The sequence below is a fragment of the Eurosta solidaginis genome, chromosome 4, assembly GCF_040869045.1.
Source record: "Eurosta solidaginis isolate ZX-2024a chromosome 4, ASM4086904v1, whole genome shotgun sequence".
Classification (NCBI taxonomy): Eukaryota; Metazoa; Arthropoda; class Insecta; order Diptera; family Tephritidae; genus Eurosta; species Eurosta solidaginis.
Genome location: NC_090322.1, coordinates 167482993 through 167507349, shown reverse-complemented (window position 1 = coordinate 167507349; position 24357 = coordinate 167482993).

Here is a 24357-nt window from a genome sequence, read left to right as displayed (position 1 = left end):
AAGCTGGGAGAGACTGGTGGAGGAAGACTTAGTGCTCCTAATTGGCATCAGTAATTGCGAAACAGGGATAGCTTGTCTGACTTGTTACGATACGGCCAATATCGCTTAGGCGAATAAGCGCCAATCAAGGATGATATCCTATAGACTATTTATTATATGCTGTCTTTCAAGCTTGGCTCTATAATATAGTTCCAGCAACTAATAAAACAATCTTTTTCCACAGTATGACTGCTTATAACTCCTCATTGGCAACAGCTGCTCATAAATTTTCATTGATAAGTCCCAGAGCGAAGCAATAGCGAAGGAAGATGTATCCCAGATGTGATAGTCAGAGAAGGATCACAAATAGATTTAAGTGAGGCGGGTTAGGATTAACGTTCGGATATTGAACGTACTTAGCCCAACTAGGATGCGAAGTCTGAAGGTCCTTATGGCGATGTAAGAAAGCGTTTACTTCTTAATCGAAACAAATCTGTGGTGAAGGTACTTGGGTCTTATGACTGGACACGTTACAGCACCAATGCTGCGACAATTGTGTGTACCAACAAAATCCTTCTGCAGAGCCTATCAGAATGAGGAAAAGGAGAGACACCTTTCAATATTCCTTTTATCTATATCTGGAATTGAAGACAAACCGACTAAGATTTCTGGCTACACATTCTCTCAGTAGTCTGCTGTGTTTGATCTTTAGCTTCTTCTCTATTTCATATGTGACAGTACATAAGAGGTTCACTGTGGATTAAGCAAAATATATCTGCTGGGACGTATGTGCTCAGGTCACACTTTTAACATTCACAATTTGCACAAGTGGAATGTTTGAAAATCCACGCCCCACACGTTACCTTGCCTATTCATTAGGATTTTGGCTTTGATTAGAAGGAAGTTATCTCAAGTTTTTACAACAAAAAAAAATAGATACACCCCCCTTTTGGCTGCAACCTTGGTGCATACAAATAGCAGGTTTATATTCGTAGTAAACATAGTCAGCGGCAATGTGTACTCCTTAATTTACTTATCGACGAATGATGAAGCGACGACCAAGGAGATGCCAATAACTGATGACGACGGTGACAATGAGAAAGGTGACCAAACAGAACTGACCTATCTCACGACGTTAAATAACAGAATATTGGAGGCGCATAAAAGTTAAGTGTCTAAAGTTGGGTTCCGCTGCCAAAGCGTAGTTGAAAAGGCAGCAGCTCATAAAAAAGAAAGATATATCACTGGGGGAACTAAATAACTGCAGACAGCCACAACTGTAGGCATCGGCGTGTATAATGAGCGCAAACAGACAAACGGGATAATAAAAACGAAAAATAGCATAAACATTTTGAAAATTTTTCGGCTGTTTTTGGATTGTGTCACATCATCATTAATATTTCAAGGAAGTGCATACGACATCCAAAGGAATGTGAGAAGGCAAACGTTTGCATATTTCATACAATTAAAGGCAAACTTAGTACGAAAGGGGGAGACGAGAGGAACCTGGAGTGCAAGGAGGCTTTGGCGAAATTTATGTTGCATACACCTATATTCTATCATTCCATGGTCCGCTAAGTTTTCTCATTCTAGTGCAATGAGCGCAGTAAGTTTACAGATTCGTAGAAATTTTCTTTGCGAAAGGTGAGAGGATTGAGTTGCAGTTTGTTTTGATTGGCCAACGGAAACATTCATGTCCTGGCAAATTTCACGTGCCGTTCGTTTATTGCAAATTGACTTGCATTTATTACAGCTGCACTACAACAATAGTAACAATAAGTAAATATAAACAACAAAATAACGTTCTTATATTGTTTTTATACCCAGCTGTGCTTGTACATAGGGTATTATAACTTTGATTGGATACCGGTTGGTTGTACAGGTATAAAGGAATCGAGTTAGATATAGACTTCCATATATCAAACTCATCAGTGTCGAAAAAAAAATTAGAATGATTCATGTCCGTCCGTCCGAGATATCTTAACCAAAGTTACACGAGCTTATCTGGACCCACAATAGATTGGTATTGAAAATGAGCGAAATCGGATGATAACCACGCCCACTTTTTATGTATATAAAATTTTTTAAAACACAAAAAACCTGACTATTTAGTAAATAATACACCTAGAATGTTGAAATTTGACGCGTGGACTGATACTGAGACTCTTGATAAAAATTTGAAAAAAAAAATTGTAAATGGGCGTTGCAATATTATTAATCATAAATCAAAAACCGTTAAATCTATCGTAACAAAATTCGGCAGAGATGTTGCCTTTACCATAAGGAATGCTTTGAAGAAAAATTAACGAAATCGGTTAAGACCCACGGCTTGGTCTTGGACGAATAAAATAACCTATATATTTGCAAAAAAGAGCTTTATATCAACGGTATTTCATTTCCCAAGTCGATTTATAACAATAAATAGGAAAAACTTCAAATTAAAAAAAAATGGGAGTGGCGCCGCCTCTTTTATGACTAAGCAATTTTCTATGTTTCGGGAGCCATAACTCGAAGAAAAACTAGTTCAGAATATAACCATATAGGCATATGTATATGTATTATTCAGCAGCCTTCTAACACCATTAGGCACACAAAACAAACAACAGCATTTGAAGTGTACAGCTGGGTATGTGAAGCTCGGTTTCACCCGAACTTAGACTTCCTTACTTGTTGTTTTTAAGCTTTGGTTATTTAAACTTATAATGGTTATAAGTAGTTTTTATTACTGAAAAACAAACAAAGCTTTTAGGCTTGTTGCTTTCTTTATTCTTATTTCCATTATTTATGTGGCTATAAAAACAGAAATTGTTAAAACTTTGGTAAATTCAATACTATTTGCCCCATAGTAGGAAAGTTTAGACTGCACAATGAAACTTCTCCAAATGGACTGAGGCTGATTGACTATGCGTGTGCTCGAAGCATGGTCATATCCAGCACGACGTTCATGCATAAAAAGATACATCAAGCAACATAGCTGTCTCCGAACGAAACACACACAATCAAATCGACCACGTTGTGATAGACGGACGGCATGGATCCAGTGTTTTAGATGTGCGCACGATACGATGAGCTAACATCGACTCGGACCATTATCTCGTCGCAGCCAAAATACGCGCCCGCCAGTGCGCGGCTAAAACCAAGGAACACAAAACACAAGAAAAGCTAGACATCGAATCTGCAATCGCAAGAGACTGCCAATGATTTCGCAACTCGGCTCTCACATCTGCCCTCTGAAAGCATAAGTAAACCCGACGGAATGCAAAAACAGTGGGAGCATATTTTGAAAGCACTTCGTACTGCCACCGAGGAAAAAATTGGTTACCGGCGACCATGGAAAACCAGCAGTAGCAACAGGAACGATGAATAATGCCGCATTGCAACCGAAAGAAAAGACGCTGCCTGTTGGGTTACGACAAAAGCGAGCGCAACAAGAAGAGCGTATGAACGCTACCACGAGTTAAAAGGGTAGCGAGACGCCCTTTCGGGAAGAAAAAAACAGAGGCAGAAAGGCGTGAGTGCGAGGAGCTTGAGTAGCTAGCCACCAGGAATAACGCCAGAAAACGGAAGGATTCAAGTCCGGGGCAAACTCGTGTAAGAACGAAAACTTGTAATCGATGCCCAGAGAGTACTTAGATTATGGAGGGGACACTTCTTTGCTCTCCTAAATGGAGACAATGATTTACCGCACAGGAACGACGAACCCGATCCCACAATCGATGATGATGGAATAAAGGTCTCCCATCCGATTATGCCGAAGTCAGAATAGCAATAACCAGATTAAAAAACAACAAGGCCGCGGGCAATGATGGATGGCCTGCGGAGCTATTCAAATACGGCGGCGATGAGTTTGTAAAGCACATGTATCAGCTTCTTCCAAAATATGGTCAGACGAACTCATTTCCTAGGATTGGAATGTTCTTCGCCCTATCCGCAAGAAAGGGAGTAGTGCAAACTGCACCAACTATCGCGGAATCAGCTTTCTTAATATCGCATATAAGGTCCTGTCAAGTGTATTGTGCGAAAGATTGAAGCCCACAGTGAATCGGCTGATTGGACCTTATCAGTGCGGCTTCAAACCTGGTAAGTCTACCATCGACCATATTTTCACAATGCGACAAATAGTGGAAAAAACCACGAAAAATAATGGACACCCATCAAAACCATCAAAATAAAGTACCTGTTGTCATCGAGCAAAGGGTCAGCGCATATGAGCATTGGCTTACTGTTGGCAGTCATAATTTCGAAATAGTAAAAGTCTTCGTTTATTTGGGAACCAGCATTAACACTAAAAATAATATCAGCTCTGAAATCCAGCGAAGAATTACTCTTGCCAATAAATGCTACTTTGTCGGCAACTGAAAAGTTAAGTCCTCTCTCGGCAAATGAAAATCATAATCTGTAAGTCACTTATCGTACCCGTCCTGCTAAATGGTGCAGAAGCATGGACCATGACAACATCAGGTGAATCGGCTCTGGGAGTGTTCGAGAGAAAAGTTCTTCGAAATATTTACGGACATCTACGCGTCGGCGACAGCGAGTACCTACGAAGATTTAATAATGAGCTGTTCAAGCTTTACGCATACAACATAATAAAGGGAATTAAATCACAGCTACTGCGCTGGCTAGACCATGTTATGCGAATGAAAGATGGTGTTCCGGCTAAGAAAATATCTTTATCGGAACCCGCCTATGGAAGCGGATGAAGACGGCGGTCCCCACTACAATTGAAGGACTAGTTGAAAAACGATTTAAATTTCCTTGACTATCCACTATCGGCAAGAAACTCTTTATTTTTACCGACAGCCAAGTTACTATCAAATCTCTTAGCTCTTAGTCTTTCAATTCTGAAGTTTAACCAAACTGTCGGGCAACTCTTCATGATTTTGACATGGTAACAGGCATATTAAGAGAAAGATATACGCCATCAGTAGATGGCTACAAACCCGTGACCGACATCCAAGCAAATCTAATCAAAATGCGATATTTGGAGATCTCGTCAAGTTTACGCCGCAAGTAGGGACAAGGCTTCCACATTTGTAGGTGTAATAAATGGGCACTGCCTTATTGGTGGGAATTGAGAAAGACTGGTAGTGCCCAATAGTCGAGTGCGGCATCTGGAACTTGAAAGCCTTTATCCGTCATCGAAATAAGTTAAAAGGAGAGGTAATTGTGTCTTTTTGTGGTATCACAATTGGTGATCTTCCCTGCTAAAGTAATAAACCTGCGTATTCCGTTATTTTGTTGCCGTCACCCGAAGGGTTTTTATTTCATCACAATTCCCGAATTTCCCATTATATCATCGTAAATCGCATCTTCAGTCTTCTGTCTATTATCGTTTTTCTTTCCTCATTCGCTTTTAGGTTTATTTTGGTCGATCCTCTGCGAAACAGGCCGGTGCTCGTGACTGTGGGGATTTCGAGATGGTTGAAATTTTGTAATAAAATTGTAAAGTGCAATGTCAATAGCCGCATAAAAATATTGTAACAAATTTAGTGAAACTCCGCTTATTTTACACCTTGTAAAAAACGTTCGAATCGCTAAACTGTTGAATAAATAACTCCAATATTCAATAATGAAAAATTGTCTTTATTAGACTACTTTGAAAGTACTTCACAATAACTCTCGCTTCACAACTAATTGCGTGTTTAAATCAAACTGATTACTCACTACTCAGATCTCGCTGCTTGTATATGTACTCTCTGTTGCCTTGTTCACCCATTTCTCCTAAGGTCTTATAACTTCGCGAACTTCACACCAGCCATATATATACATGTATATTTGTAGTTTAAAGTCGCTCGCATAGCCATATGCGTGTGTATATGTGAGTACTACTTCGGCTGATGGTGAATATCTCTCTCTCTATCGTTCGATCTAACCGCTGCTAGCCTCTGCAAATGAACCATCCCTCTATTTCGTGGTTTCCCAATGGTTTGTATGCGGTAGTTGGCATCACTGATCCTCTTCACAACTTTGTACGGGCCTTCCCAACTGTACCAAAATTTGGATAGAACACCTTTCCGCCGGTGAGGATTGTATAGCAGTACCAAATCTCATCAATATCCTCTAACGGGAGTCCAAGGAATCTTGCCGTTTCAACAGGGGTGGACCATAAGGAAAGGGGTGTTAGAGGCGTTGGTTCCATATTACAATTAAAGAGATGGATGGTGTCATGTGGGGACACATTGCAAGCGGGGCATACATTTTGTATGTCGGGGTTGATTCTGGATAGGTAAGAGTTTAACCTGTTACAGTATCCAGAACGAAGTTGAGCAAGAGTGACACGCGTTTCCCTGGGGAGTATGGGTTCCTCTTCCGCGAGTTCTGGATATTTTTCTTCAAGTACTGGATTCACCGGGCAATTCCCGACATAAAGGTCCGACGCCTGTCTATGGAGTTCACCAAGGACCTGCTTGTGTTTTTTCGCCTCATACGGCTGGGTTCTCAGGTGCCGTATTTCCTCAAAATGCTTACGGAGATGACTCCTTAGGCCCCTAGGCGGTGCTGGTTCGTCAGTCAGATGTCTGTTGGGATGCCCAGGTTTCTGGGTATTCAACAGAAACTGTTTGGTCAGCATTACATTTCTCTCCCTGATGGGGAGTATTCTCGCCTCATTATGCAGATGGTGTTCTGGGAACATAAGAAGACAGCCCGTGGCGATTCTGAGAGCAGTATTTTGGCAGGCCTGTAGTTTCTTCCAGTGGGTAGTTTTTAGGCTTGGCGACCATATGGGTGACGCGTAGCACGTAATCGGCTGGCTAATTGCTTTGTATGTGGTCATGAGCGTTTCTTTATCTTTTCCCCAGGTACTACCAGCAAGGGATTTGAGGATTTTATTACAGCTCTGAATTTACGGAACAATTGCGGTTGCGTGCGCACCAAAATGTAGATCCTGATCAAACGTCACACCCAAGATTTTGGGGTGTAGGACAGTCGGTAGCGTAGTGCCATCGACGTGGATGTTCAATATGGTCGACATTTGGGGCGTCCATGTTGAAAATAAGGTCGCGGAAGATTTAGTCGGTGACAATGCCAAGTTTCGCGAGGCGAAAAAACTGGAGAGGTCAGAGAGATAGCCGTTTATTTTATTGCATAGCTCGTCGATCTCTGGGCCTGGGCCTGTGGCCATTATTGTGCAGTCATCGGCGTAGGAAACGATTGTGACGCCTTCCGGTGGTGAAGGTAGCTTAGATTTGTAGAAATTAAACAAAAGTGGGGATAGGACACCACCCTGTGGCACTCCTTGTTTAATTCTCCTTGGTTTTGATGTTTCGTTTCTGAATTGCACCAATGCCTGCCGACCACCCAGATAATTTGCGGTCCACCTTTTAAGACATGGGGGAAGGGTAGACCCTTCCAGGTCTTGCAGTAACGAGCCATGGTTGACCGTATCAAAGGCTTTTGATAGGTCTAGCGCTACGAGTACTGTTCTATGGTGGGGGTATTGATTCAAACCGCAATTTATCTGGGTGCTAATGAAATTTAGCGCGGAGGTAGTGCTATGGAGTTTTCTGAAGCCATGCTGATGAGGGGTTAGCTGCAAATGTGCTTGGAAATAAGGGAGCAAAATGGCTTCAAGCGTCTTTGCCACTGGCGATAGGAGAGATATCGGACGATATGACTCGCCTACGTTAGCTGGTTTCCCAGGCTTTAGTAGCGGGACCACCTTGGCCATTTTGCATTTCTCGGGTATGACAAAGGTGGAAAGAGACAGGTTGAAGACATGCGCTAAATATTTGAAACCCTCTTTCCCTAGGTTTTTAAGCATCGGCATGGCTATGCCGTCTGGGCTCACTGCTTTGGATGGTTTAGCGCGACCAATGGCGTTCTCAACCTCTCTAGCGGTGATGGTGATTGGTAACGCGCTGAATTTGTGTTTATGTGCGTGTCTATTGGCTCTCCGTCTATCTTTGTCGACCGTAGGATGCATTATATAGTGTCGGCAGAAAGCGCTCGCGCATTTTTTCGCATCCGACAGCACCTTATCGCCAAAGGCGATGGAAACTTTGTCTTTGTGCTTAGTCGGATTCGATAGGGACTTTACGGTGGACCAAAGTTTACCTACACCGGTAGAGAGGTTACAACCTCTTAGGTGCTCTTCCCATTTCGCCCGCTTGTGTTCGTCCACAAGCAATCTGATGCGTTGGTTTATATCCCTTATTTGGGGGTCGCCTGGATCAAGCTGTCTTATAAGGTCGCGTTCCCTCGCTAAGATCGCGGCCTCCGCCGGGAAGTGGGGCCGGATTTCGGGAATTCTCCCGGCGGGAATGAAATGTGCCGAGGCGAATTCAATGACCTTACGGAAGGCACGCTCCCCTTGGCGGGCATCAGTCGGGATAGGGAGGGCAGCAAAGCTTCTGTCTGTTGCAGATTTATATTCTTCCCACTTTCCTTTTTTGAAGTTTATGAAAGTGCGTTTTTCGGTGACGATGAATTCGGCGGTACGCTCGAACGAAATAAGTATGGGCAGGTGGTCGGATGCCAATGTTACCATCGGCTGCCAGTTGACGCAGTTTACGAGTTCTGCGCTCACGATTGAGATATCTGGCGAGCTATGACAGCTTCCTACCAAACATGTGGGGGCGTCTCCTTTTATTGTGCAGAACGTCGTTTTTTCTATTTGATCCGCCAACATTTCACCCCTACTGTCCGCCCGCAAGTTTGAATGCCATAGGTCGTGATGGGCATTGAAATCGCCTAAGATAATGCGATTGTTGCCAGTGAGTAAGGCCTCGATATTAACGCGGTATCCACTGGGGCAACAGGTGACAGGAGGGATGTAGATGTGGATGATTTCTAGATTTTCATCGCCTGACCGGACAGATAGGCCTTGACGTTCTAAGACATTGTCCCTGCCGTCGATGCCAGGATCAAATATATAATATTGCACAGAGTGGTGTATAATAAACGCGGGGGGCCGCCTCCATTTCCGCTCTCGCGGTCTTTCCTGTGGACATTATACCCAGAGCAGGTCTGCAATGCAGATCTTGCTGTGAGTTTAGTCTCTTGAATCGCAGCAATGCGGATGTTGTGCCGCTTCATGAAATCGACTATCTCCGTAATCTTCCCAGTTAGTCCATTACAGTTTAAGGGGGAAGAAGAACCCTTTCTCCAAACTGAAGTCAAGTGGCACATCCTTGTTCTTGTAGCGCATAATCCTTCTCTGCATATCGATCCTGATATCATGGTCAACTAAGAAGTCCACTCCGAAGATGAGTTCATCAACGATCTCCGCCACAACTAATTTGTGTAGAACCGTGACATTTCCAATTAAGACTTCACACATCACTTCTCCCTGGACTTGGTTATACTCGCCAGTGACCATACGCAACCTTGCTCCAGGTAATGGCTTTACTCTCCTGTTGACTAAATCAGATCGGATTAAGGAATGAGATGCGCCCGTATCTACAGTCAGTAAACGCTCTTTGCCATACACATTTCCTTTGACGGTAGGACTGCTCGATTTTCTTCCAGTTTGCGAGATAGATATCACAGGACATTCAATAGCTGGGGCAAGTTCTCGATCTTTACATCTAACTCACCACCCATATTGTTGGAACTATTGGGGTTGGTGCTACAATAACGTGCAATATGCCCTGACTTCGCACAATTAAAGCATTTGATCGCTTCATTATTCTTCCCTTTAAAGCTTCCCTTTAAAGCTTCCCTTTAAAGCTTCCAAAATTGCGTCTACCCACTCTGGTCTTTCTACTTCTACACGATGAGCTTTATATGCTGGTTTACTCAATAGTGAGGCAGTTTCCTGAGTCAGTGCATGGGATAACGTTTCAGCATCGGTAGGTTTGGGTTTGCGTATGTAGCTCGCTTCGTTTCCACGTCCCGTATGCCATTTATAAAACTCTGGATTTTTACCCTCTCTGTGTATTCCACGGTTGCATCGGCATTTGCTAGATTGGCCAGCCTTTCGACATCCGATGCGAGCTCCTGCAAAGTCTCATTCGATTTTTGGTAACGGTTTTGCAATTCAATTTGGTATATCTGTTTCCTGTGTTCGCTTCCGTATCGTCTCTCGACAGCGGCCATCAATGCTTCATAACTGTTCCGTTCGTACTCTCGAATAGTCTGTAAGATTTCCGCTGCAGGCCCGTTCAATGCCACGAAAGGTGCAGCAACCTTATCTTCCGCATTCCGGTTGTTAAATGCTGAAGTCTTCTCAAATTGAAGCTTAAATACCTGGAAAGGAACAGAGTCGTCAAGAGATGGAGTTTTTACCTTGGTATTGCTTGTTGAAACAGCTGGGCGGTTTAGTTGCAGCTCCTGTATACGACTTTTTAAAGCATCTACCTCAGCCTCGATTTTTCTCCCAAACGGCGTTATTTTTTCGTCCATACGGGCTTCCAGTTGTGCAGAGATCTGCGACGATACCTTTGCTGAAATTTGTCCCGACATTTCGGATATACGTGCCTCCTGTGTTTCAATCCTGGATGTTATTTGCGACGACATTTCGGATATACGTGACTCCTGTGATTCTATCTTGGATGTTAAACGGGTCTCCTGTGAATCCAGTTGCGATGACATGTTTGTGGATATTTGTGATGACATTTCGGACATTTGTGCCGATATTGCAGCTAATATCACGTTCATGTCTGTGTTCGCCATTGTCTGCGGTGTTTCATTTTTCTTCTCCAACTTTTTTTTCTCTTCGCCATCAAGATAAAAAATATACTCTTGCACTCATGAGTTTTTTTTTTGCCGGTTGTATTCAATCCACGGTCTTAGAACTCCTTTTTAGGTTGCTGTATCCTTAATTCACTTAACTTTGCCATGTCCAAGTAGTATTCGAAGTCTTCGGAATTTATTCAACAATTCCTCTTCTGACACCAATTGTAACGAATTTAGGGAAATTCCTCTTTTTCCACCCTCTGCTAACGTTAGAATCGCTAAACTGTTGAATAAATAACTCCAATATTCAATAATGCAAAATGGTCTTTATTAGACTACTTTGAAAGTACTTCACAATAACTCTTAATTTACAACTAATTGCGTGTTTAAATCAAACTGATTACTGACTACTCAGCTTTCGCTGCTTTTATTTTCTCTGTTGCCTCGTTCACCTATTTCTCCTAAAGTCTAGTAACTTCGCGAACTTCACACCAGCCATATATGTACATGTCTATTTGTAGTTTAGAGTCTCTCGCTTAGCCATATGCGTATGTATATGTGAGTACTTCTTCGGCTGATGGTGAGTATCTCTCTGCTGCCTTGTATGTACATGTGTAAATGATGTTTGATTTGTTTACGTATATACTGCTTAGTATCGGCTTAGTGATGGTAGTATCGCTTAGTGATACTAATATTCGTCACAATATATATAAAAACGTATAGTCGTGGTCACAAACTTGGCCAGCTAAATCACAGCAATAATGAATTAAAAATAAAATATTTAAGCTCAAAAATGCAAAAAAAAAAAACAAGAAGTAAAAACTAATTTTGGCGCTAATCGAATAAATTTTGCAGTAGTGTTTTGCGCCTCAAACTGTGCTACAAATACACCAAATATAAATAAATAATAACAGTATGCGTGTGTGTGTAAGTGTGGTCAGGTTGGCATTCGTTGTCGTGCTCCCCTGGTAAACATTCCGGCACAAAGTGTAATTTTAGGAAAAACCGTTAACAAAATGCCAACACACGAAATCCCAAACTCCCACACGCTAAGCAAAAATTAAATGAACGCAAAAGCTAGCAATGGACGCTGAGGGTAGAAAAAGAAAAAGACCGAGAGGGAGAGCGCAAACGAGTTGGCAGAGTTAAAGAACGAGGTAGAGTTTAACACCAAACCGAATGCAGAGGAATGTGTGAATTGTCGTTGCAAGATATAAAAAACGGTCGTAGGAGTTTCACTAGCAAAACTAAACAGAAATTTTAGCAAACATAAAGGATGGTGTGGCAATAAAGAGGGATATCGTATCCTTTTGTAGGAGGAGCGGCCACCAACGGCATTGCATGAGGTCATCAATTCCAACTGGCACGTCATCTATCTTGGCTAAGGCGAGGGTCCTTTAAACGACCTCTGGACATAAACGGACGAAAAAGTACAATAGAAAATAACAAACAACAACGAATGCACACATACACACTAGCATAGCTTTAAATGCAATGCCCACACAAATATCTACACCTCATTTGCACATTTGTAGAAAGCAAGCCCCTCTCCTGTAAACGGCATATCCCAACACCAAAAGAAATGTTAGCACAGCATTAAAGAGTGTCGAGCTGTAAAGCTGGCGGTGCTGAGGAGCCCACAACGAACTAAAGCAGCTTAAGATGAAGAAGCATACAGGAAGGTAACGGTGGTAGTCAGGCAAAGGAGGATTTGGGAATTGCAAACAACATTCGCACAAGGAACAGTAGCAATAAAAGCTGGCGCAACTGGCGTGAATGCATATTGGGCATTTATGTGCAACAAAAATAAAGTAAACTAAATATAATAGCACGAATTCGAGTGGAGCCCAAATATATATACCCAATAGCGTGTTACAACATTTCGAACATCACGTTGTCTTTTCGCGGGTTCGAATCGAGCTCAAGGCCTAACAATAATTATTTTATCATTATTATTGTTATGATAAATTTTTTCTTAATTGAAAAAATTATTAAATTAGAACAGAAGAAAGAAAAAATTTAGAAAACTGCCAAAGCTCGTTGTATAGATCCATATCGGGAATTTCACGCTTTTCTGAAATAAAGAATAACGTACTTAAATGAAAGTTACGTCCGCGATCTGTATTTACTTTTGGCGTCAATGATATATGTCTTTTCCTCTTATACTACTTGCTCTTACTCTTAGCCTCACTCTCACTCTTCCTGCTAACCCTTTATTATTATTATTATTATTATTATTAATAGGTCTGGAAGCACTCCGACCTTTGTGCAGATCTATTGTGCAAGACCTTTCAGCCCAATTTTGTATCTGGAGGCTCTTGATGTATCTAAGTACCTCTTCAGATTTTTTTTCCATATCAGATAGGGATTAAGAGTCCTGCTAACACTTATTTCTACTTTTCCTTAAATAATTACCAATTTTCTTACCTTTAATCTCCCTTTCTCTTCTCCTTCTATTTTTTCTTTTCAGCTCGCACTTTGTCCTTGCTTCTCTCTGTTCTATCAATTTCGATTTTCCTATCCGGAGGTATATCGAATTTGGTTTTATCAAAAAAGGGGCGCACATTTCATTACTGAGGTACCTAAAGAAGTGGTAAAATAGTACCGAAAACGTACGCCAGTGTAAAAAAGCTTTAAATAAAATGCTATCAGAGAGGAGCATACATCTGTGTTGCCGGTCAAGGTTACGAAAAGGCCGGTGATTTGGCAAGGGAGGATACTGTAATGAAATTAAAATAATTTTCATGGGTTCCAAAGAGCGCCAAAGGCGTGAATTTAAAGCCGGGCTTCATACTAATAAAGTTGATATCCTATCTCTCAAAATTGAAGACTTGAAACTCTTGGTCTGACGACACTGCTATTTGTATCCTGCCCTCTCGATGTTCACGCTCCTGCAGCACATCACGAATAGTTAGCAATAAACCTGGGCCATAGGAAATATGTAATATTTGTCATGAGTATATATGCATCCCAAATATGGTGATTTTGTTCCAGGTTACCAGACTATATCTTTACAGTTATTATTCTTTCTATTGTAGCGAATATTATTTTCCATACCTCACTTGCCGCTAGTAATAAATGCTGAGCAATAACCACAGCAAAGCAAGCAGTGTTATAAAAAACAGTCACGCATACATGTAAACAGCAGCTAAGAGCGAAGACGGCATTACTCCTGATGACATTACTCACGCATATATATGTATGTAAATAGACAAATCCAATATGAGATACGGAAATGAGAAATAAATAAGCAACTATTCGAGAAGGCTGTTCAGAAAAGTATGTACACCGGGAGAAATAGACGATCGAGGAAACTGAGGGTTTAAAAGCAGCGCAAGCTGAGGAGTGGTTAATTTCTTTGATTTTAGAAGTTGTAAATGAAGTACGCGGGTAATTTAATTGTGTAGTACTACTACTATTATAGTGTTGTAAATAAAGAACATTTTGCTATACTATTTGAGTTATTTATTCGACAGTTCAGTGAATCGAACGATGATATAAGGACAGCATCGTCAATAATTTCCCAAGATTCTTTAGACTATCATATACTACAATACTTTGTTATGGTTAACAGAAAGAAACAAATGGCGGGACCAACTAAAAATGGCCGGATAGACTGTGTCAACCAGCGGCAGCCTTGGCAGCTAAGAACTTCCCTGGAAAAATAGCCAATACGATCCACCAATACGACCCACAAACCCAGAGATTACTGAATTCATGAAGCGGCACAACATCCGTATTTTTGCGTTGAAAGGAAATAAATATCGTGAGAGGAGCAGCGAGAGCAGCCTCCATTTTCTTAGCTGACATGAGCAGCAGGGACAGCGCCTTAGAATATAAAGGTTCATATCGCACCTACAGATCGATTACCGCTCTATCTAAACAAGTTAAAGTATGTTCACAATGTTTTTACCAAGCTCTCTCTCGTTTAGTAGTGGAGCTTACATTTATTAGGGTATACAGATCGGAAGGTATTGAATTGGAGAAGCTGATAGTATGCAAAATTTCAGACTTGAATTAGTTCCCTATTGATCTAGGTGTGCGGTATTTTTGGGCCGGGGCGAAGCAGATCTAGAAATTGTCGCCTATCGTTCTGCCCACCTCCAAGACATTGGTGCTTTTGTAACGAGTGAAATTAAAATGATTGGGTATGCTCTCACTCAGAAACTGTTACGGCTAAAGTCTTATAAACAAGTGGATCAAAACTTTCATTAACATAAAACAAGTAAGCTGGGAAGAATTCCCCATCCAGTTTTTCGTTTAATTTCGATATAAAAAAATCTTCTTTGAAAACGAGAAGGTTTTATCACATTTTCTTACTTAGATGGGTTTATTTACAAGAACCCCGTCTTATAACGATAAAAAATGATGTCACACAGGCTCGTGGCAGGCAGGTGGAATACTTGGAAGGGACACTTAAAGAAGTGGAAACAGCGCACGAATTTCGTCGTTGTTGCGGCAAGCGGGTTTTTTAAAAATACCAAAGGCAACGGCTTAAATAAAATAACAACCGAGAACTAGACTTTAACTCAAGAGACTTCAAAACCAAACTGAATTCTTTTCTTTATTCAAATTAAAAGAAAGCGTAAATGTACAATGGTTAAAATGCTTACTACTAGTTAGCCTGAATTGTTTGTTTAAAACAATAGTGAAAATGCTTACTACTAATTAACCGAATTGTTTACTTAAATTTTGCAATGATTATATTTTGAATTGGACCGGAAGTTACTTTTATTTATTTTGTTATGCTTAATATGAATTTGTCGATATCGTCTTGTGCTGAGTCTGCACTTACATAAGTTGACGATTTATTGGTAATTGGGGGGTTATTGGCATTATACATAACTACTCCCCCTTTTAGATTAGGATTCTCCTGAATTCTACTATTTAGTTTTAATATTACTCGTTTATGCTTAATCATTGAAATTACGAAAATTGATATTATTAAAGAAGTTATTACTGCAATACATACATATGAAATTTTACTATGGTAATATAAATTTACATTACAATACTACTCAAATTTGATTTATTTATTTTTATTACATCGCTTAGCTAAATTTTTTGTGTAAAGTTATGACTTTTTTCATATTGATAGTAAACAATTTTTTCTTCGAAGATTTCTTCTGAATTAGAGAAATAGTAGTCATTAATTTTAATTGAACAATTTCTGTATTGTATTAGATTATTTTTGTTAAGTATAACTTCATTTTTTGAGCAGGTTTGATTAATTAACAAATTTTGTGCATTTTTAACTAGAATTGTATCTAAATCTATTTCTATTATTTCTAGCTCTTTATTTTTAGAGAATTGACAGTTTGAGGTTAATGTACAATGTGAGCTTGTTTTCATTTTTTTCAATTGTTTATTTTCTTCAAATTTAAAAATTTGATTATCGTATTTAAAAATTTTTTCAATTTCACTATCTATTTCGTTATAGTCTTTGTTAGGTATTGGTATGAGATATCTAATTTTAACATTTACAAAAGTAATGGGAATTTTTATACTAAGAACTAAATATGTGTTATTGAAATATGCTGTTCCGGATTGTAAATATTTTAATTTATTGTAATCAATATCATATCTAACTATCTTATCACTTGTTAATATGCTGGGATGCATAATATTATATCTGGATGCTACTACGCTATCTAGTATTTGTTCGATTCTAGCCTTTAACAATTGTATCTTTGTTAATTGTTCTAAATATAAACTTCGCTCATATTCCTCATCCATAATTTTTTGTATGGTATTAAATTCTTTCTCTAATATTATCCTGTCGCTATTAATAACATTATTTAACTGTTCTAATGCTATTTCGAAATAATTATTTACTTCTACCTGTTTATTGATTTTTTCTCCTGTCGACTTTTGGTCGAAGTGTTAATCGTTTATTTCTCGTATCTATTATTTCTAAATGAAGTAATTCCTTGTACTTTGCTTTCATTAGCACTACATTGTCCGTTATTTTGTCTAAAATGTCCTCTATTTTGCTAATGTTAATCATCTGAAGAATTATTTCTGTGTCCTTAACTATTTCTTGGTCTCTCATTTGTATATCTGTGAATCCTGTTTCGTCCCTTATTTGTGTTACAGTAATCTGTCCGTTAATTTGGCATGTCCATTGTATTATCAATAAAAGTATCAGCATTATCTGAAAATTTAAGCGGTCTTTTAATATTGCATGGGTGTATGCCTTCTAAGTTCTTCTTTCTATATTTTGGCTGCTCCTTATGCCTCACTGCCTTGTAATTCTTTATAAATCCTTCTTTCCTGTTTTCGGTATAAACCTCCCTTTTTTATTTAGTTTTTCTATAACTCTTTTTTTATTTTGCTCCATATTTTCTTTAATTTTTATTTTACTAACTTTTCCACTTTGTACATCTATGGGCGTACTTTCAATAGTAGAGTGATACCTATTATTGTAACTTCTAACAGCTCTTTGCATTATTTGCTTGATTGGCACATTTTTATTTGAAGAATATATAACTCTAAAAATTTCCGCGATAGAGTTATGCATTCTTTCTATATCTGCATTACCTGTATGACTGTTTGGTTTGGTTAGATGAATTTGGACTCCTTCTTGGTCTAAAAATTCTTTAAGATGTGTTGTCCTGAATTCATTATCCGCAATTATTTTGTTTGGTTTTCCTATTTTCGAAAAATGGTTTTCTAATTGTTCGATTATCGATATGTGGTTTCTGTCATTCAGGGAATACGCTGCCCCAAATTTAGAGAACTTGTCTATTACCGTTAAAAAATGAAACCTTTTCATAACGTATGTATCTATGTGTATTATTTCATTTATGTCCGATGGTGTCTCGGTGTAATGAAATTGGTTTTTAATAGGACACCGGTCATATTTTACTCCTTTACATAAATCGCATTGATTGATTACCATTTGCACTAATTCCATTAGCTTTGGGTAATAGATTTTAATTCTTATTTTATTGTATGTTTCCCCTATGCCCGAATGCATGCTTTCCCTTACATGGTAAAGAGAAATTTGTTTTATTGCCTCGACTTCGGTTTCTATGTCTTGTGCCCTTATTGTACATTTTGTAAATTTTAACTGCCTATTATTAGAAAACAATTCTCTCAATTTTTGTTGAACTATGTTATAACTTGAGTCTGATAGCTCTGAGTATATACCTACATTGCCTTTTGTAATGTATTTCCGAAATATTTCGCCCATTACATCAAAATCACTTTCTGCTATGAAAATTATTGTTTTCCCATGCAAAAATTTTGCTTCTTCAACTTTATTGTTAGTCAAAATTATTTGCATTTTATACTTATTTACAATTTCTAAAGAAATGGTCCTGTAAATTTTCTTCTGCTGAGTGCATTGTTGCTAACGTTTCATTATCTTCTATGTTATTTGCTTCATAGTGGCTTGACTGTAAATCAAAATCCAATCCACTACTTTCGTTAACATCTTTATCTACTTTTTTCTCTTCCGCATCATCTGCACTATTTTCCAATCTACTCAGAAAATCTGCTACCTGGTTTTCCTTTCCTTTCAAATATTCTATATTGAAATCATATTCTCCTAGTTTGAGAAGCCATCTCTGATGTCTAGGTGACATGTCCTTACCTTTGTATTTGGTGTGAAGGAATTTAATTGGATGGTGATCTGTAAAAATTTTAAACTTTTTTCGTAGAGATAAGGTCTCAAATAATTTACGCTCCAGAGAATAGCTAAGAATTCTTTATCTGTAGCAGAATAATTTTTCTCATGGTTATTCAGTGTTCTAGATATGAAGCACACAGGGTGTCCTTCTTGTGATAGGACAGCACCAATTGCATAATTAGATGCGTCAGTTGTTAGTGTGAATGGCTTGCCAAAATTAGGATACCTTAAAACTGGATGCGTACTTATTAATGTTTTTAATTTTTCAAATGCTTCTACGTAGGTTGGATCCTTTAAGTTAATTTTAACATTCTTTTTTAAATATTTTGTTATAGGCTGAGCTATCTTCGCGTAGTCCTTTATGAACTTGCGGTAATAACCTGTAACGCCTAAAAAACTTTTTATTTGTTTTTCTGTTCTGGGCAATTTTAATGATTCTATCACTTTAATTTTATCGGGATTTGGTTTTAATCCTTCCTCTGTTAATATATGGCCCAAGAACTCTGTCTCCTTCTTCATAAAGTTACATTTATCGATTTGGATCTTCAAATTTGCTTTTTCTAACACTTTGAATATTTCTATTATTGTTTTTACGTGCTCTTGAAGGGATGTACTAAATACTAAAATATCGTCAAGATACAGTACACATGTTTTATTAATAAAGTCCCGTAATGTTTCGTTCATTAACCGTTGAAATGTAGCCGGTGCATTTTTTAGTCCGAATGGCATTCTTATAAATTCGTATAAGCCATGAGGTGTGGCGAATGCCGTCTTTTCCCTATCCTGTTCTCTAATTAGAATCTGGTGATACCCTTTGGCTAGATCAAGTGTTGTAAAGTATTGAGCTTTTCCTAGCTTATCCAAAATAGAGTCTATATTTGGTAGGGGGTATTTATCGTCTATTGTCACCTCATTCAATTTTCTGTAGTCTATAACTATCCTGTATTTTCTTTCTCCAGAATTATCCTTTTTTTTGGGTACAACAATTAATGGGCTAGAATATCGTGAGCTACTTTTTCTTATAATTCCTTGTTCTTCCATTTCTTTTATTTGTTTTCTCACCTCTGCCTCATGTTGTGGGGGATATCGATATAATTTGCTATTAATCTGTCCGTCTGTCGTCGTCCTAATTTCATATACAACCTTCGTCGTGCTTGTTAGTTGGTCACCTTCTTTAAAAAATAAGTTTTTAAACCTTTTTATTATTTTTTCAACCTCCTCTCTTTCTTCCTTGTTTAAGTGGTCAAGTCTTATTCTGCTCCAGTCAAACTTGTTTGCTTCTAACGTATGAATTTCAAGATTTTTATATGGGTTACTTTCAAAATAAGTAGTTTTTTCATTAAGTGTTATACATCCATCCACTAAATTGATTGTTGTGTTAAAACAATTGAGTAGATCGATGCCTATTATAAAATTATATTTTCTGCCTTTTAATGGAGTTACTTTCCACTTAACTCTTGCATAATTCGGAAGATTAAATTCCGTTGGGGCTTCCGTCAATACTTCATATTTAATTAAATCATTTTTAGTTATTGTACTAAATTCGATTGGATTCTTCAGCAAAATTTTTTTAAAGTCGTTTATATCACTATCGATTAAACTTATACCTGCTCCAGTATCAATCAGAGCAAAATATTTCTTGTTCCGCAATGTAAGCGTTATGGTGGGAAGACAGTCCCAGCTGGTCCCTCGAAAAAATTTTGCTCCTCTTCATCTGGATTTTCATTAAATTGGGTCCTATAATATTCACAATTATTTAATTCTTCTTTCCTTTCTTCTTGGTTTGCCCGAGTTTTTTCTAAATTATCAATCTCCATCGGTTCCGCTCGGGCTTGCCTAGGTTGATTACCGCGATTTTGACCGGAATTTGGCCTAGGGTTTCCTACCTTTGGGTACCTCTGAAGTTGATCTGAACTACTTCTGTAGTTATTATTTTGGTAATAATTTTGAGGACTCTGCCTCCTTTGTACTGACATATTTTCCCTATTTTAGTATGACCCTTGCTGATTTTGTCTTACTTGTGCTGAGTTTCCTTGATTATTTCTAAAATTACCAGAGCTTCTCTCGCCTTGGCCTGTGTTTTTATTTGGAACTTGTGGCGTTTGGTTATAGTTTTTCTTCGGCCACTCTCTATACCTTTCTTCTCTTCTATATATTTTTCTATATTCAGGTCGGATACACGTATCCTCGAATCTTCTTTGATTCATTATGGATATAATTTGGCCTAATTCCCTACATTCATATGTTTTGTCTAGCAACGTGCCCTGTGTCATCTCCTTGGTTGTGTTTACTAGGAGACTATCTATGTTAGTGAGATCTATTCCCTGTCCTCCCCTATAGTATACTATAAGCTCATCGGCTTTATACTTAATATTTTGAATTTCAACAGCCAGTTCACTTACCGAGTTCACCTTAAGGGCTGTTATCCGTTTATATATCTCGTGAGGCTCCGTGTCGGGCTTGAATCTCATCTTTAACACTTCTTTTATCAGTTGCCAGTCGTCTGGGCGAGGGATATTTATTACTACGTTTTTCGCTTCGCCCTGTATGGTCCGGTAGAAAATCATCCTCGTCGCCTCTTTCTTCTCGTTTTCGTTGTCTATTGTTGATAGCAGGTATTCTATGCTCGAGAAGAAAGAGTTTACCGATACATCGCCTCGCCCGGTGAAAATTGGAATCTGGGCGATGTTCTTCGACACCCGGTCCGTCCTCGTATGGTCCGCTCTGTGTTGCAGCTCCAGGTATGCTGCCCTCAGCGCCTCCAACTGTTGTTCCCGTCTGGCCAGTTCCTCGACCAGATCTACTGGTGCCATTTGAGCCTGATTTTCCGTCATATTCCTTCGTTCGTCGTGTTCTCTTTGCCTTCCTGAAGCCAATTTGTTGCCGCTTTGCTGCTGATTTGTGGGTGGTGGCTATATGTATTATATGCACACTGCACTACCACTTTTTGTTTTATTTTACTATTTAGCTGTGGGTGGTGGCTATATTTACTTATATGCACACTACACTACCACTTTTTTTTTTTAGTTGTGTTCTTTTGTGGGTGGTCACTATACGACTGTATGTCACTGCACTGCCACTTTTTAATTGTGTTCTTTTGTGGGTGGTCACTATACTACTGTATGTAACTGCACTGCCACTTTTTAATTGTTCGTATCACGATCCTTTTATATATATATAAAGGATTACCGACTGCGCCAATTTCGTCGTTGTTGCGGCAAGCGGGTTTTTTAAAAAATACCAAAGGCAACGGCTTAAATAAAATAACAACCGAGAACTAGACTTTAACTTAAGAGACTTCAAAACCAAACTGAATTCTTTTCTTTATTCAAATTAAAAGAAAGCGTAAATGTACAATGGTTAAAATGCTTACTACTAATTAACCGGAATTGTTTACTTAAATTTTGCAATGATTATAATTTTGAATTGGACCGGAAGTTACTTTTATTTATTTTGTTATGCTTAATATGAATTTGTCGATATCGTCTTGTGCTGAGTCTGTGTAGAGTTATCTACTTATAACAAATATACTTGTTATATTTTAAATTTATTCTTATTATATTAGTTATTTTTTTATTATCAAAAAAATGAAAATATTTTAGTCATCAAAAATATCTTTTAAAGTAAATAAAGTTTAAATAAATTATTGAAAATAAATAGTTTTATATAAACTATATTGGCGATCCTACCAACGGACCTAAAATTATTTGAACGTGCATACTTGTAGAACGAATTTGGACTTAAATTAACTGTAAAAACATATAAAAGAATTTTGACTAAAATAAAGACTATTATTTACAAAATAGTTTATATGCAAAATTTTCGCTTCAACGTCAATAAATTATTTGAACAAGAATCTTTAAATTTTTAATACAATAGTGAACAATTATAAAATTAAAATATATACTATTACAATACAATATCTATCAATAATTCATGATAAGATACATTGCCTGAATCGTTTCAACTTCAAAAGGACTGTGCTAGTGATTTGGTGTTTGCTAAGAATCAACTAACTAAAATACCAGCATTTGTGTCTCTATTTACACCCCTTACTTTGCTGAATTTGTCATGCAATCAACTTTCTGATCTGCCGAAAGAATTGGGTGTCTGAATACGTTACGGGAGTTGAAAATATACAATAATCGTTTTGATCACATACAAAGCTGCCTCGATGAAACAAAAAAATTTTGAAATCCTATTAGCCAGTGATAATCGTATCAATCATATAGATACTTATATCAAAAATTAAATATATATATATATGTTTGGCATTACGAATTTACCATTTCTTTTAGTCTACGACCACATTTATTTTTTAATTGTCACTAATATTCTACTAAACTAGTCATATAAAATACAGCAATTTGTTTTTGAAAATTCAACTTTATTAAAATTTAAAAAATATCAAAATAAATGTAACACATAAAATTAATAGTATCAGTATAATGAATGACCTGACTATTTGGTGAACTATATTGTTCAAAGTTTTATATATTTCGACAACTAATATTTATATTTTATTTTTAAAAGTTTGTTTCTTCAATCTTTTGTTATATTATGAAACAAAAATTTTATCTAAACAAAATAATTCCATTTATAATACTAATGTTACATTACTTAAAAATGTATTTTAATTGGTTTAAAACAATAGTCAATTTATTATTTATATTAATTATGTACACTCTTTCTCCAGTTTATAATCAAAAATATATATCATTAACACATTTAAGAAATTTTGCAACAGACATACAAACTTCACAATACAAGTAAATTCATATTTAACAAACCTCATTTTCAGTTAAAAAAAACAAAAAAAAGAGCAAAGAAATAAATTTAAATTTTTAAACTCAAACTAATTACTATAATCTATTTTAAAAAATCACAAAAGATTTCTTAAAATAATTTTTATTGACATATATCAATTCTTTCATATTGAAATTAAAATCATATGACAATTTCATATCACCCTCAAACGAATTAAGGAATGAACTTTTCATTCCTTATCACCAACTTGGACATACATTATGCAGAGTACAATTATATATTGAACATACATTCTGCATAATACAAGTTTTTAATTTTTGAGTAATTGTGCAAACAAAGTAGCCATCTACTATAATTCAACCTCATTCTAGGTTCATGAAAAACATAATTATAATTAACAATATTTAACAAACAGCTATTAAGTTATTTTTAACCTCAACAACATAACAATAACACAACCAAATATTAATATACATAAAATATTAATACAATAACTAAACATAATAAATAAAATAAGCTATCAAGTACATCGAATCATCAAAAGATTGAGTACTTACATCAATACCAACATAAACTTTTTACGCAATCAACACAAAATTATTAACATTTAAAAAATTTCGTTTCACTGGAGGGGGAGTATATGTAGAGTTATCTCCTTATAACAAATATACTTGTTATATTTTAAATTTATTCTTATTATATTAGTTATTTTTTTATTATCAAAAAAATGAAAATATTTTAGTCATCAAAAATATCTTTTAAAGTAAATAAAGTTTAAATAAATTATTGAAAATAAATAGTTTTATATAAACTATAGTCTGCACTTACATAAGTTGACGATTTATTGGTAATTGGGGGGTTATTGGCATTATACATAACTCACGCGCTCATCGACAACCACACAGCCACTATGAGGTAATGGCTGGTATAATCAGCTTCGGTCGGTGAACTGAGGCTGAATTGGATTTTGATCCAAAAGCGATACACCAGAAAGATTCTCCAAGGGTCTGCAAGTTTCGGCAGTTGCTAAGCTTGCCGACCTTTCATACCTGACCGATTTTTAATGACTGTCAGTCCTCTTTATAATCGAAAATTCTGCTTTGATTATAAGATGCCTTTTAAAGTATGGAATAACCCGCTTTCGTTCAGTTTATTATACGACTGTCCCTAACAACTGTGACGTCTAATCCCAAACGGATTGAGCAGCTTAGAATATTCCTGCGGCGGGCATATCTGTCGTAAAGAGCGCTGTTTACGGAATATATCTGACCATTATCTGGCAAAAAGACTGTCATCAGCGGTAATAATTCCTAAAAACCTCCGGGTAGTGTGTTTATCGTTACGAGAAAAAAAAAGAA